General features: G+C 48.3%; 2 non-coding genes and 1 pseudogene across 2 annotated transcripts; 1 reads left to right on the top strand and 2 right to left on the bottom strand.

Moving 5' to 3' along the window:
- The first annotated feature begins 5,380 nt into the window (after positions 1 to 5,380).
- On the top strand, positions 5,381 to 5,463 carry TRNAL-CAG (transfer RNA leucine (anticodon CAG)). Its single transcript has one exon. It is a non-coding gene; the product is annotated as a tRNA-Leu (tRNA).
- A 507-nt stretch (positions 5,464 to 5,970) lies between these two features.
- On the bottom strand, positions 5,971 to 6,053 carry TRNAL-CAG (transfer RNA leucine (anticodon CAG)). Its single transcript has one exon. It is a non-coding gene; the product is annotated as a tRNA-Leu (tRNA).
- A 1,543-nt stretch (positions 6,054 to 7,596) lies between these two features.
- Positions 7,597 to 8,076, bottom strand: LOC129457740 (small ribosomal subunit protein eS24-like; annotated as a pseudogene).
- Positions 8,077 to 17,824: the final 9,748 nt, after the last annotated feature.

Genomic DNA, 17,824 nt, shown 5'->3' with positions numbered 1-17,824 from the left:
GAGGCTGAGGCAGGAGAATCACTTGAAACTGGGAGGCAGAGGTTGCACTGAGTCGGGATTGCACCACTGCACTCCAGCCTGGGCAACAGGAGACCCTGTCTCAAAAAAAAAAAAAAAAAAAAAAAAAGTTTCCAAAATGGTCTCACCATTTTACATTCCCATTGGCAATATATGAGAGACTTCTAGCAGTAGCTTCTCATCATTGCTAATACGTAGTATTGTCAGTTTTTTAAAAAAGCCATTCTAATAGGTGTGCAGTAGTGTCTCATTGTGGCTTTACTGTTTATTTCCATAATAACTAACGACGGTTGGGCATCTTTTCATGTGGTTATTAGCCATTCATATATCTTCTTTGCTGAAGTGTCTGTTTAAAGCTTTTGCCCATTTTAAAATTGGGTTGTCTCCTTATAATTGAGATATAACTGGATGCAAGTGCTTTATCAGATATATCTGATTTTTAAAAAATCTTTTTTTTTTTTGAGACGGAGTCTCACTCTGTCGCCCAGGCTGGAGTGCAGTGGCGCAATCTCGGCTCACTGCAAGCTCCGCCTCCTGGGTTCACGCCATTCTCCTGCCTCAGCCTCTCCGAGTAGCTGGGACTATAGGCGCCCGCCACCACGCCTGGCTAATTTTTTGTATTTTTAGTAGAGACGGGGTTTCACCGTGGTCTCGATCTCCTGACCTCGTGATCCGCCCGCCTCGACCTCCCAAAGTGCTGGGATTACAAGCGTGAGCCACCGCGCCTGGCCAATTAAAAAAAGTCTTGCAAATATTTTCTCCCAGTCTGTGGCTTGTCTTTTATTTTTTAACAGTGTTTTTGGCTGGACTGTGGCTCACACCTGTAATCCCAGCACTTTGGGAGACCCAGGTGGGCTGATTGCTTGAGCCCAGGAGTCTGAGATCAGTGTGGCCAACATGGCGAAACCCTGTCTCTACCAAAAAAATACAAAAATTAGCCAGTCATGGTGGTGTTCCTGTAATCCGAGCTACTTGGGAGGCCAAAGTGGCAGGATCACTTGAGCCCAGGAGGCGGAGATTGCAGTGAGCCGAGATCACACCACTGCACTCCAACCTGGGTGACAAAGCCGGGCTAATTTTGAAGAGCAAAATTTTTATTTATTTGTTTATTTTAAAGATAGGGTCTCCTTCCGTCACCCAGGCTGGAGTCCAGTGGCATGACCATAGCTCACTTCAACCTCAAACTCCTGGGCTCAAATGATCCTGTCACCTCAGCTTCCCAAGTAACTGGGACCCCAGGTGTGAGCCACCTTGCCTGGCTATTTTTTTTTTAGAGTGGGGACTTACTATGTTGCCCAGGCTACATTTGTGTCACAACTAATGAGCCAATATTGCTACATTGTTATTAAATACTTATTCAGAGTTCTTCAGTTTTCCCCCAATGTGCTTTTTCTGTTTCCAGGATACCATCCGGGATACCACAGTACATTTAGTCATCCTATGTCTATAGACTCCACTTGGCTGTGACAGTTTCTCAGACCTTCCTTGTTTTGGATGAACTTGAACGTTTTGAGGAGTACTGGTCAGGGTTTTTTTTTCTTTGTTTTGTTTTGAGACAGAGTCTCACCCTGTCACCCAGGCTAGAGTGCAGTGGCATGATCTCAGGTCACTGCAACCTCTGCCTCCCGGGTTCAAGTCATTCTCCTGCCTCAGCCTCCCGAGTAGCTGGGATTGCAGGCACCCACCACCATGCCTGGCTAATTTTTGTATTTTTAATAGAGACAGGGTTTCACAATGTTGGCCAGGCTGGTCTCAAACTCCTGACCTCAGGTGATCCACCCGCCTCAGCCTCCCAAAGTGCTGGGATTACAGGTGTGAGCCACCACACCCGGCCCTGGTCGGGGGTTTTGTAGGATGTTCCTCAATTGAGATTTGTCTGTTATTATTTTGTCATGATTAGACTTAGAGTAATGTATTTTTGGAAGGAAGACTACAGAGGTAAATTGCCACTCAAGGATACCTACTATCAATGGAACCTATCACTGTTGATGTTGACCTTGATCACCTAGTAAGATTGTATTTATGTATTTATTTTTTATTTTTTGAGACGAAGTCTCACTCTGTTGCCCAGGCTGGAGTTCAGTGGCACAATCTTTGCTCACTGCAACCTGTGCCTCCTGGGTTTAAGCAATTCTTCTGCCTCAGCCTCCCGAGTAGCTGGGATTACAGGCACGTGCCACCATGCCTGGCTAATTTTTGTATTTTTAGTCGAGATGGGGTTTCACCATGTTAGCCAGATTGGTCTCAAACTCCTGACCTCAAGTGATCCACTCGCCTCAGCCTCCCAAAGTGCTGGGATTACAGTTGTGAGCCACCGCGCCCAGCCCATTTCTGGCTTCTACTTAGCTTTTTTCACTTAACTCTTTGTCTTGAGATTTTTCCATGGTATGAACCCTTTTATTTATTTATTTTTTATTTTTGTAAACTAGGATTGTATTATTTATTTCTTTCATCACACAGTAAATATGGACCAAGCCCTATTATGTGCCGGGCGCTAGCCCCAGGGGTCCGGCTAATCACCAAGCCACAGAGTGGCCACAGTTTGGTGTTGGGAGGTGTTAGCGAGAGCCATTAAACAAAGGATTACCCAGATAATATGTTCATTACAGATGTGCTTGGATGGAGACCCAGGGAGATGGGGGAGACTGTGCCAGACAACTCGATTTGTAGGGGTGAGCAGGGAAGGCTTCCCGGTGGTGGAAAGATCTGGAGTGTGAGGGTGGCCCTGTTGGTGTTGAACAGAGAGACAAGGCCCTGGCCAGAGCTGCCTCCAGAAAAGCAGAGAGGGGCACAGGTGGGAGAAGTTCTGATCCCTCACTTCCTGGGATCCCGGAGATCCAGCAGCCTGCCTGCCCAACCTGCCCTCTGTCTCATGAGCCAACAGATCTCCCTTTTTTGCCAAAACGAGGGCAAGCTGGGTTTCTGTCTTTTACACCCAAAGAAACCGATGAATGGCGTTACAGTCCCCCAACTCGGTGGTCCCCAGCGTTTTTGGCACCAGGGACTGGGACTGGTTCTGTGGAAGACTGTTTTTCCAGAGGAGGTAGGGGTAGGTTAGGAGGGTGGTTTGGGGATGATTCAAGCACATTATGTTCGTAGTGCACTTTATTTCTGTTATTATAACATTGTAATAGACAATGAAATAATTATACAACTCACCATAATGTAGAATCAGTGGGATCCCTGAGTTTGTTTTCCTGCAACTGGACGGTCCTATCTGGAGGTGATGGGAGATCATCAGGCATTAGATTCTCACAAAGACTGCACAACCTAATCCCTTGCATGCGCAGTTCACAATAGGGTTCACGCTGCTATGAGGATCTAATGCTGCCCCTGATCTGACAGGAGGCGGAGCTCAGGCGATAATACAAGTGTTGGGGAGTGGCTGTAAATACAGATGCAGCTTCCTTAGCTTGCCTGGGGCTCACTTCCTGCTATGCCGCCGGTTCCTAACAGGTCACGGACCGGTATAGGGGTTAGGGACCGCTGCTCCAACTCCTCCCTTCCTTCCTATATGGCTCAGAGAGGTGAAGTGATCTACCCAAGGTCACACGGCAGGAATTCAAACGCAGTACTTCTTCTCAACCTGTTCAAGGTTTAGCAGGGGCCTCCGGGATCCACCAGCCACGTTTGTGATCGGGGGGAGGTGAACTCAGAGCAGTTTTGGGGAGACTGAACAGCGAAGTGGTGGGGAAAGTTGGTTTCAGACCAAAGATATTATAGAAAATTACTCCTGGATGGAATCTTCCAAATCAAATTGTGCTTTAGGGCACTGGTAGAATAATGAGTCTCCTCATCATATTCTAATCCCTGGAACCTGTGGCTCTGTTACTTTAAATGGTTAAAAGAGAGTTTGCAGCTGTGGTTAAATTAAGGATTTGGGCTGGGCGCAGTGGCTCACACCTGTAATCCCAGCACTTTGGGAGGCGGGTGGATCACTTGAGGTCATGAGTTCAAGACCAGTCTAGTCAACATGGCGAAACCCCGTCTCTACTGAAAATACAAAAATTAGCCGGGTGTGGTGGTGAGTGCCTGTAGTCCCAGCTACTCAGGAGGCTGAGGCTGAGGCAGGAGAATTGCTTGAACCCAGGAGTCAGAGGTTTCAGTGAGCCGAGTTCATGCCACTGCACTCCAGCCTGGGCAACAAAGTGAGACTATGTCTCAAAATAATAACAATAATAATAATAATGGATTTGGAGATGGGGTGATGACCCTGGGTTATCAGACGGGCCCAGTGTAATCACGAGGGTTGTTACAAAGAGGTTAGGCAGGAGGGTCAGAGTCAGAGAAGGTGATGTGAAGACAGAGCAAAGGTTGGAGTGGTGTGGACTGAGGAGCCAAAGAATGTGGGTGGTCTCCAGCAGCTGGAAGAGGAAAGGAAATGGATTCTCCCTTCTGGCCTCCAGAAGGAATGTAACCTTGTGACCCATTTTAGACATATGACCTCCAGAACTGTAAGATAAATAAATGGGATGGTTTTAAGCCACCAAATTTGTAGTTATGTGTTACGGCAGCAATACAAACTCTTGAATCTCCTTGGCAGCATTTCCACCAAGTGACCATCGATCCTCGTCTTGAATGCCTCCAGCGACGGGGATATCCCTACCAATACAGTCACCCTGTTTCCTTTCCGGCAAACTCTTTCTTCTCCCAAACCCATCCTCTGTAACTATCCACCCACTGCACCCCCACCTCAGGCCCCAGTTCTTGGATCAAAAAGGACAGGCAGACACAATCCCAACCCCTTGTATATCAGGCTTTTGTAGACAGATAATAATTCTCTTCCCCAAGCTTAACAATCTCCAACTTTTTCCTTTGATCAGCTTATTAGAAAGGTCTAAAAGCCAACTCTTTCTGGATGAGGCCCTAGGTAATCATTTGCAGAGTGGGATCTCCCAACCCAAGGCCTCCCGTCCTGAGGAGCGGATGACAAAAGCCTTACAGAGCATCCTCCTTCCAACAATAATTCTCCAAACCCCGCCCCCTACTCCGCCAGTGCCCCATTCACAGCCGGAAACATCCGACCGGTATTAGTAATAGTTCAGAATAATACCACCACTTGAGGCTCACAGCCTGGGCAGGCGGCTAGAATTTAGCAACGTTATTTCGTTTTCATTGTGTTTATTTCTGTTGATGGTAAGGAAAACTGATTTTCCATGTAAATTATCTGTGTATTCAGTAGAAAGCGCCAGTTTGAGAGCAGCAGTGAGTCTCGCTGCACCAGCTGGGTTTGGTTGTGGATAACCTAAGCTGCCGGCCGGACTCAGGACTGCCCGGGACACCGCCTCTGGGTTCTGGGTCCCGAGCGTCATTGCGGCATGAGAGGAACTACATCAGACCCCAAAATAATCCTTCCCGGGAAGTCAGGATGGCCGAGCGGTCTAAGGCGCTGCGTTCAGGTCGCAGTCTCCCCTGGAGGCGTGGGTTCGAATCCCACTTCTGACAAGCACTCTTTTCCGGTATTTTAGAAGAGAAATCTCGACGACCGCACACCAAGAGAGGCCCGCAAACATAGGGGACCGTACGTTTTACAATCCAAAGTCAAATGAATGTCAAATGAGTGTCTGTGGGGAAGAAGTCTGACAGGACGTGGTGGTGTGATTCCGAACTCCCAACATCTGAGGAGGTTGAGGTGGGAGGATCTCGCCACTGCACTCCAGCCTGGGCGACAGAGCGAGATTCTTTTTTAAAAAAGAAAATCCTCGTTAATAAGAAAATACTCGTTTTGTAAAAGAATAAAAACAGATTATGAGAACATATACACACAAGACATCATAACCTCATTGATCTGTGAAAGAATAAAAAAAGATTATGAGTACTATATATACACACAAGACATCATAACCTCATTGATCTGTGAAAGAATAAAAAAAGATTATGAGTCCTATATATACACACAAGACATCATAACCTCATTGATCTGCGGTCTTGATGAGGAAAACTATTAAGCTCTGTCAGAAGTGGGATTCGAACCCACGCCTCCAGGGGAGACTGCGACCTGAACGCAGCGCCTTAGACCGCTCGGCCATCCTGACTGCTTGTAATGCACCCTGCATAAAGCTTCTTCACAAGTTCTGTAATGTGCGCATGCGTAGCGGGCAGCGAAGACCTAGGCCTAGTTCTCCGCCCGGTGTTGGGTGGAGCGAGATACACTCACTTGCTCCAATGGGCGTGGAGAGATGGGACAAGGAGGGTCAGCGCGATGCACCTAGGCGACGCCAGAGGGTGCGCAAGGCCTACTAGAGAAGGCCGAGACCGCAGACTATTACTTTAATACACATGCATTCGTGCCTCCAGCATGTATTCATTCTGCATGCATACATGTACTATCGTGTCAGCTTTGATTCCTGAAATCTGCAAGCAATCTTGCATTTCCCTTGTGCACAATACAATCAAGTCCGTATACCTGCACTGATTCGTAGACATTTCCGTGGGCTGGCGCCCAATCTAGGTAAAGCCCAGTTATTGCAAGGCCGCCTGGCACTCTTACCGCGCTCTCCTTCCGAATACTCGCCCCAGCTGCAGCTTCACATTTGTATATGTGTTATAACTCATTTACTCAGGCTCCGGGTTAGAACGAGGCCTGCAGTTGCACAGCCAGACCCGACCTATTCCTATGTCCCCAGTGCCCAAACCGTGCCCGGCACACAGTATGTACGTAGGGAAGATCCCATGGATTCATTCTTCCCTCTCTTCCTCCTTCCTGCATCCCCTCATTTCGTGACTCATCTCTCTTTTCCTGGCCACCGAGGCATCTTCTTCTCTTCCCTTCCGCCCCCTCTAGGCTTACGCACGCCGCGCACGGCTGTTTCCAGGGACCAGAAGACTTTGGTACCGAGAGGGTGCCCTTCTCCACGAGATTTCTAGGATCTCAGGGGGCTGGGCCGCTGACCTGGTGTGTAACAATTACACATTGATTAATGAATTCCCTCATTAATGATTCATATTCCTACAATGGCAGCTGCTGCCCCTCTCTGTACACAGGCACTAAAAGAGAGGGTCTGAGACCCTCGAACATCTGTGAGCCAACTTTGGAGTCCAGGAGTCAGGCCCAGAAGGTGTGAGCAGTAGGGTCACATTAACCTCTTAGTGCCCTTGGACTTGTCTGACATGGTATCACAGAGCGGCCTCAGCCAGAGAACAGCAGCACTTACCACCCTTAGATCAGATTCCCTTTAGATGCTTGGAGCTTGGGATGCAGCCCCTTGGGGATGGGCAGAGGTCCTGGTTATCTGAAAGACAATGAAACCCTCCTCTTTCCCTGTCCCAAATGTCCTCTCACCATTGACTGCCAGAATTCTTTCCTTTAGGTTTAGCACTAACCTCTTTTGTGTCCTCTTCTAAAATACAAATTGCCCTGGAAGCTGGAAAGAAAGTCAACAAACATTTATTAAGCACTTGCTATATGCCACTCTTCTAGATGCTGTGAACAAAACAGAATTTCCACTCTCAAGATACATTCAGGCATGGAGCGAAGGGAGAAGGATAAGAAACAGGTGAACAAATATGTCCAGGTGTTGTTAAATGCTGGGTAGAGGATGCAAGAAACTCATGAAAGACTTTATTTATTTATTTATTTATTTTTTGAAGTTTTTAGTTTATTAATGTTCTTGTGAAAAATCCACAGTGGCCACAGATAACGTCATTGCAGCATCTTTACTCCTTCGGCTTTTTGCCAGCACCAACATTGGCCTTTGCAGTCCCCCTGACTTTCTTCATTCTGTTCTTGCGTTCCTTTCATTGCTTTCTTGAGGTCTTTTTCTTCTCATACAGGCCATGTCTTGCAAGTCTATGTTTGGGTTCATTTTTCTTTGCATAATCCAGGGAACCATAAATCATGCCAAAGCCAGTTGTCTTGCCATCACCAAAATGAGTTCTGAATCCAAATACAAAGATGACATCCAGTGTGGTCTTGTACATTTTGGCTAGTTTTTCTCGAATTTCTGTCTTAGGCACTGTTGCCTTCCCGGGGTGAAGGACATCAATGACCATCTGTTTCCTCTGAAGTAGTCAGTTGGTCATGAACTTTCTAGTGCAGATAGTTACGGTGTCGTTCATGATGGCGATCTATCTTCAGACAGCCAAGGAGGAAAAGAGCCATGAAAGACTTTAAAACAGGCAAAAAAAGATAGCTGGATCTGATTCTGTAAGGGCTTGCACTTTTCATTACTTTTATGTCCAAATAATTCTTGTCCACAGAAATACAGGTGAATTTTGTTAGGGTAGAATGCAGTTGATCATTGCTCTGTGGATATTGACCAATTTTGCAATCTACTTATAAATTCATTTCAGCATTCCTGATTGCCAATATATGTGTGTCTTTGAATTCTCTTTTGAATTGGCTATAACATTGAACAGGTTCTCCCATTAATTAATGACTAAAATAAAATCTTTGACGTGTTCATTTTATATTTATATGAGAATTATGATTTTATCTTAAAAATTATCCTTTTGGCCAGGCAAGGTGACTCATGCCTGTAATCCCAGCCCTTTGGGAGGCTGAGGTGGGCACATCATGAGGTCAGAAGTTCAAGACCAGCCTTGCCAACATGGTGAAACCCCGTCTCTACTAAAAATACAAAAATTAGCCAGTTGTCGTGGCACGTGCCTGTAATCCCAGCTACTAACGAGGCTGAGGAAGGAGAATTGCTTGAACCCAAGAGGCGGAGGTTGCAGTGAGCTGAGATGACACCATTGCACTCCAGCCTGGGTAACAGAGTGAGACTCCATCTCAAAAAAAAAAAAAAAAAAATACCCTTTTAACAGTGATCAAGAGTCATTGGGGCTCTCCTAGGCACGGTGGTTAGGGAGGGCCTCTGTGAGGAGCTGACACTGAGTTCAAAAGGAGAAAGACAAGCAAAATCAAAGCTGCAGGTGGCAGCATTTCAGATAAAAGACATAGCCAGTGCAAAGGCACTGAGGCAGAGAGGAATATAGTCTGTTGGAGGGACAGCAAGGCCAGTGTGGCAGGGATAAGGTGATGGGAAGTTTCAGGCCATATCACACAGGGCTGGAGTGCCAGGGAAAGGAGTTTGGATTTTCTTCTGTGGTAGAGTAACTGGTGTGTTTTTGTTTGTTATTGTTGTTGTTGTTGTTTTGAGACAGGGTCCAGCCCTGTCGCCCAGGTTGGAGTCCAGTGGCACAATCTTGGCTTACTGCAGACAATCTCCTGGGCTCAAGCAATCCCTGCCTCAGCCTCCCAAGTAGTTGGGACTACAGGTGTGCACCACCACACTTGGCTAATTTTTGTACTTTTTGTAGAGACAGGAGCTTGACACTTTGCCCAGGCTGGTCTCGAACTCCTGAGCTCAAGAGATCCTCCGGCCTTGGCCTCCCAAAATGCTGAGATTATAGGTGTGAGCCACTGTGCCCAGCCTGGAGTGTTTTAAGCAGGGGAGTGGCATGGTCCTGAGGGCCCTTCAAAAACTATCCCTTTGGCTGCTGTGTGGAGGATGGATGGGAGGACAAGGGAAGAATTGAAAGTCCAGGGAGAAGGCCAGGGCAGGGAGGGTAAGAGATGATGATGGCTGGACCAGGGAAGTGGAGATTGCAAAAGGTGGTAGAATTCAAGATTCAGGATGTGTTTTGGGGTAAAACAGACAAGCCCTGCTGGCTGGCTAGTGTATGTGTGGGGTGTCAGGGTGAAGAGAGAGGATGTAGGGATGCAATAGGAGGTCACCAAGGCCATAGGGGAGCCAGGTTACTAGATGCTTGGTTTCCTTTGAAGGCAAGGGCTTTGAAGCAGGGGATGCTAGCTTCCCACTTTCACCCCATTTTGCAGAGGTAAGGCTCTGGGAGGTAAGGCTCAGGTGGGCTGAGTGACTTGCCCAAGGTCCTCTTTGGGGCAGAAGCCCTGCACTCTCCACCTCTGGGACCCTCCCTTCATTTCTTGCATCACCAACCTTTCTGAGTGCACATCATTTTAGAGAGAAGGGAACAGAGGCAGGGCCAGAACTGGAGCCCACACCAGCCCCGCCCTGCCTGCTGCCCTCCTGGCTGGCCTGGGAGAAAGGGCTCCCTTGATGGGGCTCAGCACCAGGTTCCCACACAGCTCTGTCTCCTGGGTTTGGGTGGATGATCAGCTGTCCCCCCTCGACATCTTTCATGTGACACCCTCCTGGCCTGGAGGAAGCCTTGCACCCCTAGGTCCCTGAGACCAAAATTGGGAAGGGAGAAGGCCACCATTTCTGTTTATGTCCTGTTTCCACCTTATCAGCAGCCTAGATGCCAACAATGAGCCCTGTGGGACAGGCCTCACCCATTCCCTGCTCTGGGCATTTGTCCAGCTTGGGAAAAAAAAGTCCCCTGGGTGGAGCTTGAAAAGCCCACAAGCAGCTGGAGAAGCCCCGATATGGCTCTTCCTGTGCTTTGCCCTACTTTGCACAGATGAAGTCAGATGGCCAAATGAGGACCTAGTGTTTGTCCAGCCAAGGTGCCTGAAAGGGGTAATTCCTAGCATTCCCGGGACTTCAGCACACATCACCAGCCCTCCCAGGGACAAGTGAAGCAGGAAGCTGAGCATTAGTGAATGTTTCCTTTCCATCCATTATCTCACTTAATGTTAATCACAGCACCACAACACAGGTCATCATTACCCCCATTTTACAGGAAAGTGAGACTCAGAGAGACCACGTGAATTACCCAGTGTCACATAGCTGATAAATGGAACTTGATTTGTCTGGCTCAAAACTCCTTGAGGCCAGGTGTGGTGGCTCACACCTGTAATCCTAACACTTTGAGAGGCCGGGGTGGGAGGATCGCTTGAGCCCAGGAGGTCGAGGCTGCAGTGAGCCGTGATCATGCCACCTCACTCCAGCCTGGGCAACAGAGTGAGATGCTGTCTCAAAAACAAAACAAAACAAAACAAAACAAACCCCTTCTTGAATGCTGTGTGCCTAGCATTGTGCCAAGCACTTTCTTTACATTGTCTCCTTAATAAAGGCCATGAGGCCGGGCGTGGTGGCTCACACCTGTAATCCCGGCACTTTGGGAGGCCGAGGCAGGCGGATCACCTGAGGTCAGGAGTTCGAAACCAACCTTACCAACATGGTGAAACCCCATCTCTACTAAAAATGCAAAAAATTAGCCAGTCATGGTGGCAGGCGCCTGTGATCCCAGCTACTCGGAAGGCTGAGGCAGGAAAGTTGCTTGAACCCAGGAGGCAGAGGTTGTAGTGAGCCGAGATCATGCCACTGCACTCTAGCCTGGGCGCGACAGAGTGAGACTCCATCTCAAAAAGAAAAAAAAAAAAGCCACGAGGGCTTGCCAATTCACATGGCAGGATGGACTTTGAGATGCTGTTTTTAGTCCTGTTTGTTTTCATTATTGAAGGAGATTTAAAAGAAAGGGTAGGATTTTCCCAGTAAGGCAGTCCAAGTAGCACGGCCAAGCTTTTGTTGTTTAGGCTTTTGTTGTTTAGGTTTCCTTGGCTGAGGGTGGAGGGCAGAAGCCACGGGGTGCCAGGAGCAAATGCCTGTTAAGGTCCTGGTTTGGACATCTTGACCACTGAGGGGAGAAACCAGGCCAGCCCCAGGGGAATGGGGGAATCTGGAAGTGAAGTGGATGAGGCAGGCGAAGATGTCTAACAGGATGGGGCAGGGAAAATTTGGTCCCTCGGGAGCTGGAGCCAAAGACCCAAGGTCCACCCTTGGCATAGAGGGAGTCAGGTGGCTCAATTTCTTGGCTATGAGTGGATCACGTGGACAGTGAGCATTTCAGTGATGACCAGAATAGACCAAAGGCCAGGAGCTCACTTCCAAGTTCTCTGGACTGCTTCTGCCCATGCCCCCTAAGACTCTGGCCACCCTAGAAGGAGAACCCCAGGAATGGCTGAGACGACAGCTTACCACTCTGATAGGCAGGGAGTAGAGGGCCATTTTTTTTTGAAATGGAGTTTCGCTCTTGTTGCCCAGGCCGAAGTGCAATGGTGTGATCTCGGCTCACTGCAACCTCCACTTCCCAGGTTCAAGTGATTCTTCTGCCTCAGCCTCCCGAGTAGCTGGGATTACAGGCGCTCACAACTACGCCCAGCTAATTTTTTGTGTTTTTTTTTTTTGTATTTTTAGTAGAGATGGGGTTTCACCATGTTGGCCAGGCTGGTCTTGAACTCCTGACCTCAGGCGATCCACCTGCCTCGGCCTCCCAAACTGCTGGGATTACAGGTGTGAGCCACCATGCCTGGCTGGCCAATTTTAATTCGAGCCCTCGTGGCTGAGTGCGTGGACTCTGGGACTACCTGAGTTCAAATCCTGCTTCTGCCATTTGCTAGCTCTGTGGCCTCAGGGGAGTTACTTAGCCTCTCAGTTCCCCAGTTTCCCCATCTGTAAAATGGGCTTATTACCAGTATCTATCTTAGAGGATTGTTGAGAAGATCAAATAAGTTAATACATGCTGAGCAATTAGAGTGCCTGGAACACAGTAAATGCTTTATGTGTTAGCCTGGCAAAATAAAACAGTGTGACTTTTTTTTTTTTTTTTTTTTTGAAACAAGATCTTACTCTGTCACCCAGGCTGGAATGCAGTGGTACAATCACAACTAACTCCAGCCTCGACTTCCTGGGCTCAAGTGATCCTTCCACCTCAGCCTCCCGAGTAGCTAGCACTACAGGCACATGCCACCATGCCTGGCTAATTTTTGCAAAAAAAAAAAATTTCTGTAGAGATGGGGGCTCTCAATATGTTGCCTAGGCTGGTCTTGAACTCCTGGCCTCAAGCATACTTCCCACCTCAGCCTCCCAAAATGCTGAGATTATAGGCATGAGCCACTGTTCCCAGCCCAGTATGACAGTTCTTGTGCCTGGTGAATACTATGGGGCCAGTTTGACCTGCCAATCTGACTTTGTGGAGAGAATCTCTAGCCTGCCCTCCCCACAACCACAGTGCATCCTGACTGCCTCACCTGAGTCAGCCGTGTCCAGCTTTCCGACCTCTTCTCCCACCTTCATCTCCCACCTCCATTTATCTGGTTTTCCAATACAAAACATACTCCCTCCGCAGGGTCTATGAAACTGGCTGTTTCCTCTGTCTAGAGCCATCTTCTTCAAATGACTCTTCCTCAGCGCGTGGCTAAAGCAGCCCCCACCTCTCCTCCCACTCACTTGCTATCTGGCCACCCTATTTGAGATCTGAAGTCACCGTGTTCATTGGCTGGCTTATCTGTTGATCGTGTTTCTCCCTGACTAGGCTCTGGGCTCTGCGAAGGCAGGCACCTTGGCCATCTAGTTCACCAGGCTATTCCTGGCAGGTAGGGCATTCTTGTCACATAGCAGGAGCTTGATAAATAAATAGTACATGAGTGGGTGAACAGACAAAGGGATGCATGGATGGATGGATGGATGGACGGACGGACAGACGACTGAGTCAATTCTCTAGGCTCTTCAAGTCAGCTTTTTGTGCCTCTCTAGTGGAGCTCAGGAAGCCTGGGTTCCCCCCTGGGAAGGCCATTCATGATCCTTGCCTTCCCCAGGAGTCTTCATCTCTGAGTCCCATGCCCAGCCTTCCCCATTGGGATAACAGCCCTTTTGCCTGCCTGGGTTCGGGGACCTCCAGACCCTCGGGAAGGTCCATCTGCTCTGTCTTTCTGGGCTAAAAGGTTTCTGTGTTCTGCTTAGAGCTGCACCAGTGCAGAGCTTTCTCTCGGGGTGGGCTGCATGCTTAGTGTGGGGTATGGGATGCAGTGTCTGAGGTCGAGGCCTCTGGATGGTCTCCTGATGTGCTTCCTATGGCCATATCAGTGGCGACAGGTGGAAATACTGCTGTCCTCCTTGGTAAATGGGGCTGCAATGAGCCTCCCATAGTCCCCACGACCATCCCGGCCCTTCCCCTCTCTGGGATTCCCACAGCCCCCAAAACTCCTGGGCACCCAGCACTAAGGTTATTATCTGCTCTCACTGGCATGTGCCCTACTAGCCATCACATCTTTTGAACATTTCAGCCAGACTAAGAGCATGTCTTTCCTGTTCAATCTCATACTCCAGTACTCTTGGGAGCCTCTTTTTATTCAATCCAACCTGCATTCTGGTCACTTTCCACTCTCACCTCACATCCCTCTCCCTCCCCATCCTGTGTGGCCCCCTTAGTCTTCGGGTACCAAACCTCCTGATTCTCCTTTGAGAAACCCCTCCGTGGCCACTGTCCGTCCCAGCAGGAAAGGTGAGGCTGACTCTCCTCTCCTTTCATGCTGGGAATGGTCAGACGATTCACGTCTGCTAGTCAGCCATTCCACCCATCTAGCCACAACACTGATTGGTTCAGAAATGAGTGCAGAATTCCAGTTGGTCCATTGGGAGTCTGGCCTGGGGGAACACTTGGAATAGAGAAGCTGGGTGTGGGGTCAGGTGGCTGAGCTGGTGGTGGCTGTCTTTGCTATGCCATCCAGAACCTACTTGAGAATGAAAGCTGGAAAATATACAATGTCAGCTCTCTGATGACATTGACGCCATTGGAACACCTGGAGCTAGCTGTCCCTCAATTTATCTATCCCTTTTGTTCTTGTCAGTTTCATGAGCCAATGCCCTTTTTCACTTATGCCAGTTTAATGTGAACCTCTGTCACATGTAACCCAAAGACAAATACAGCCTGGACCTGTACCCGCCCACACAGTAGTCATTCACTGGCTCTTGAGCATATGAAATGTGGCCAGTCCAGGCCAGATGTAGTGGCTCACGCCTGTAATCCTAGCGCTTCGGGAGGCCGAGGCAGGCAGATCACTTGAGGTCAGGAGTTCGAGACCAGTTGGCCAACATGGCAAAACCCCATCTCCACTAAAAATACAGAAATTAGCTGGGCATGGTGGTGTACACCTGTAATCCTAGCTACTCAGGAGGGTGAGGCAGGAGAATTGCTTGAATCCGGGAGCCAGAGGTTGCAGTAAGCTTAGATCACGCCACTGGACTCCAGCCTGGACGATAGAGTGAGACTCCATCTCAAAAAAAAAAAAAAAGTAAACAATATAATATAAAATAAAATAAAAAAAGAAATGTGGCCAGTCTGAATTGAGAGGGATCATAAGTGTAAAATACAAAGTAGGTTTCAAAGACAGTATGAAAACAAACATATCAACTGTTTTATTATTAATTTGCAATGTAATTATACTTTGGCCATGTTGGGTTAAATAAAAATATATTATTAAAATGAATTTCCACTGTTTCTATTTACTTTTTCAATGCTCCTACTAGAAAAATTTAATTTCTGGCTGGGTGCGGTGGCTCATGCCTGTAACCCCAGCACTTTGGGAGGCTGAGGCAGGTGGATCACTTGAGGTCAGGAGTTCAAGACCAGCCTGGCCAACATGGTGAAACCCCATCTCTACCAAAAATACAAAAAAAGTAGCTGGGTGTGGTGGCACATGCCTTTATTCCCAGCTACTCAGGAGGCTGAGACAGGAGAATCGCTTGAACCTGGGAGGCGGAGGTTGCAGTGAGCTGAGATTGTGCCATTGCACTGTAGTCTTGGCGACACAGCGAGACTCTGTATTTTTTTTTAAAAAAAGGAAAAAGAATAAGAAAAAGCAATTGAATTTCCTATGTGGCTTGTGTCATATTTCCATTGGGCAGTGCTAGCTTAGATAGCTCCTCTGCAAAACATCAGGAAACAAGAGATCAGATCCTGCCTGATTAAATGATGCAGACTTAGTGGAAGAGAAAGAACTCCAGGGATGCCAAAGAGGAGGAGATGTGCTGGGGAAGGTGGGCAGAGAAGGACCGGTCTGATCTATACGGGCTGAGAGGAAGGGGAAGGCATTCCATGGAGCCCATCATGAGCAAAGGCCTAGGGGTGGGACTGAGAGAAGATGGGTCTCAGGAGAACCGAGGATGGTATGGAGTCCAGTTGAGATGGGGCATCAATTTCTCCAGGAAAGCCAGGGGTCCTGGGGAAAGTGCAGTAAAGAGGGACAAATATTCCATTTTCCTTTTAATCACTACACGTTTTCTATGGGCATCATTTTAAAATCATTATTTATTTTTATTTTATTTATTTATTTTTAAGATGGAGCCTCGCTCTGTTGCCCAGACTGGAGTGCAGCGGTATGATCTCAGCTCGCTGCAGTCTCCATTTCCTGGGTTCAAGAGATTCTCCTATCTGCTTCCTGAGTAGCTGGGATTACAAGCGCACACTACTACGCCTGGCTAATTTTTGTATTTTTAGTAGAGACGGGGTTTCACCATGTTGGTCAGGCTCGTCTTGAACTCTTGGCCTCAAGTGATCCACCTGCCTCGGCCTCCCAAAGTGCTGGCATTACAGGCATGAGCCACCAGGCCCAGCCTTATTTATATTTTAGAGAAAGGTCTTGCACTATCACCTAGGCTGGAGTGCAATTGTACAATCTTGGCTCGCTGCAGCCTCAAACTCCTGAGCTCAAGAGATCCTGCTGCCTCAGCTTCCTGAGTAAGCTGGGGCTACAGGTGTTTGGCCACTATGTCCCGCTAATTAAAACAACAACAACAACTTTTTTTTTTTTTTTAGGGACAAGGTCTACATTGCCCAGGCTGGTCTTAAACTCCTGGCCTCAAGCAATCCTCCTGCCTTGGCTTCCCAAAGTGTTGAGATTACAAGCATGAGCCACTGCTCCTGGCCCTGTGTGCATCGTGAGAGCCCAGAGCCGGTGCAGCCATTTCTCCAGCCTTCCAGAGTCAGAGCTAGCCCCTAAACTGCTTGGACCCAGTGTTGCAGGCCATATCCGAGATGCAAACCCATCCAAGTGGGGCTTCCAAGGAGGGAAATGGGGACCACAACCCTGGGGAAGGGCAGGAACCAGCAGCTACAGCCCTTTTCCACCTGCGTGAAGCCACTCAGAGTTTTGACATTTCCTCTGGAAATTCTTTATCTTCAAATAACTCCCCGTTTCCCTCTGGATTTTGATATGCCTAACGCTGTTTTCTCCAGGCCTGTTTGTTGCAGTCTTTCTCTATGGTTGCTGGGACTCAGATCCTAGAAGACCATCCTATGTCCTTTGTCCTGGGGACCTCAACAGAGGATGTGCCAGCAGGGGCACAGGTGGGTCTGCCGAGGGGAGGTGCCTGGACAGGCAACGGGTGGACTCTCGGAGTCCCAGGAGGTCATGACGGGGTGGTGCAAGTCAGGTGCCCTGTTCCCCAGCCAGAGACATGCTGGGCAGGGTGAGGGAGGGTAGGGGCTGGGGGAGTCATGTTTCCCAAAATGCACTGCTTTTGCAATGTGAAAGGAAAAAGAGCCATGAAAATTATTTTTCATTCTAAAAAAAGAGCATTACTGATGCCTCCTTTGTTCTCCAAAGGTTTCAGCAGATATATAGAGCAAGTTTCTTCGTTTATCAAGTTCCTCATAAAAATGAGAGAGTCTGATGCAAAATTTTTCTAGGTCAGGTGGTCTGAAAAAGTTTCCGAGTTGCTGAAGGAGCTCAACACCTTCACCTGCCCTCAGCTCTCCTCTGGTTCCCTCCCCGGGGAGCCTTTCCTGACCTCCAGCCTGGGTCTGCTCCCCTGTCTGCACCAGAACCTTTGGCATGGTGTGTGTGTGTGTGTGTGTGTGAGAGAGAGAGAGAGAGAGAGAGAGAGAGAGAGAAACAGACAGAGAGAGAGAGAGAGAGAGAGAGAAACAGACAGAGAGAGAGAGAGAGAGGAGAGTCTTAGGTTACGTGTGTCCCCACCAGACCCTACATTCATGTGAACTGGGACTCTTCAATCCCCACAGATCTTGGTGCCTGCTTCCTTGTAGGAACTGTTTTTGTTTTTGAGACAGGGTCTTGCTCTGTCACCCAGGCTGGAGTGCAGTGGCTCAATCATGGCTCAATGCAGCCTCGACCTTCTAGGATCAAATGATCCTCCCA

This window comes from Symphalangus syndactylus, chromosome 11, assembly GCF_028878055.3.
Source record: "Symphalangus syndactylus isolate Jambi chromosome 11, NHGRI_mSymSyn1-v2.1_pri, whole genome shotgun sequence".
Lineage (NCBI taxonomy): Eukaryota > Metazoa > Chordata > Mammalia > Primates > Hylobatidae > Symphalangus > Symphalangus syndactylus.
Note: the sequence above shows the minus strand (reverse complement) of the source record. Positions and strands in the feature narration are given on the sequence as shown.